Below are 1764 nucleotides of genomic sequence, written 5' to 3'. Positions count from 1 at the left end.
CTCCACTAAGGCCCATATGGCCCATTACTTCTCCCGGGGGGGGGGGGGGTCCGGTAACCCTCCGGCTCTCCGGTTTTCTCCGAAATCACCCGGAACACTTCTGGTGTCCGAATAAAGCCGTCCAATATATCAATCTTTATGTCTCAACCATTTCGACAATCCTCGTCATGTCTGTGATCACATCCGGGACTCCGAACTAACTTCGGTACATCAAAACTCATAAACTCATAATATAACTGTCATCGAAACCTTAAGCGTGCGGACCCTACGGGTTCGAGAACAATGTAGACATGACCGAGAAACGTCTCCGGTCAATAACCAATAGCGGAACCTGGATGCTCATATTGGCTCCTACATATTCTACGAAGATCTTTATCGGTCAGACCGCATAACAACATACGTTGTTCCCTTTGTCATCGGTATGTTACTTGCCCGAGATTCGATCGTCGGTATCTCAATACCTAGTTAAATCTCGTCACCGGCAAGTCTCTTTACTCGTTCCGTAATACATCATCTCACAACTAACTCATTAGTTGCAATGATTGCAAGGCTTATGTGATGTGCATTACCGAGAGGGCCCAGAGATACCTCTCCGACAATCGGAGTGACAAATCCTAATCTCGAAATACGCCAACCCAACATGTACCTTTGGAGACACCTGTAGAGCACCTTTATAATCACCCATTTACGTTGTGATGTTTGGTAGCACACAAAGTGTTCCCGTTAATCACATCATTCTCCTAATGATGTGATCCCGTTAATCAAATAACAACTCTTTTTTTATGGTTAGGAAACATAACCATCTTCGATTAATGAGCTAGTCAAGTAGAGGCATACTAGTGACACTCTGTTTGTCTATGTATTCACACATGTATTATGTTTCCGGTTAATACAATTCTAGCATGAATAATAAACATTTATCATGATATAAGGAAATAAATAATAACTTTATTATTGCCTCTAGGGCATATTTCCTTCAGTGTCATCTTGCACAACATGATCATCGATAGTGAGCAAGAAGACCCAGTGTTTGACACTGGACCATACTACAAGCAGGGTCCTCTAGCCGAAGTTGATCACGAGCTACCGGCAACTTGGACTGCCTATCTCAGCATGCGTCAGGAGATCCGAGACCCGTGCATCATCAACTGCAGAAAGATCTGATTGAGCACCTATGGAGGCTCAAGGGGGACGCCGTGTGATGAAATACGAGTTTTTATTTGTTGAACTATATAATTTGTATTGAACTATTTGTTGTTGTACTATTTTGTTGAAGTATTTGATTTTTTTGTGATGAAATATGTGATAAGAAATAATTGTGTTGATAATTGAATGCCAAGACACGGCGAAACCACGCCGAATATGGGCCTATTCTCGCCCATATGGGCCCTTTATTCGCCGAAATTGGGCTGCAAAGTGGGCCAATTTCAGCGCCTGGGGGCGAGCTGGGGGCGACGACTGGGCGTAAAACCGCCCCCAGCGCCGATTGTATCGCCGGCTCGCCCCCAGGGGGCGATTTTTATGCGTCCTGGGGGGGCCAACGGCTGGAGATGCCCTAAAGCCCATGGTGGTGTGTGTTCTTGCCAGAGATTCTGGTGCGGTTTTTGCAACCACTCCTTCCTGGCCATAGTTTCTCCGCTCGTGAGGTAGATAAGATTCTTCGCGGGCTGGTTAAGAAGGTGAAGTTGAAAGATTTTGAAGACTACGAATTAGATTGATTTTTCTAGCAATGAAAAGAGGTGCTTTGTGATGGGTTTGATCTTG

Source organism: Triticum aestivum, chromosome 4A (assembly GCF_018294505.1).
Source record: "Triticum aestivum cultivar Chinese Spring chromosome 4A, IWGSC CS RefSeq v2.1, whole genome shotgun sequence".
In the NCBI taxonomy this organism is placed as follows: domain Eukaryota; kingdom Viridiplantae; phylum Streptophyta; class Magnoliopsida; order Poales; family Poaceae; genus Triticum; species Triticum aestivum.
Note: the sequence above shows the minus strand (reverse complement) of the source record.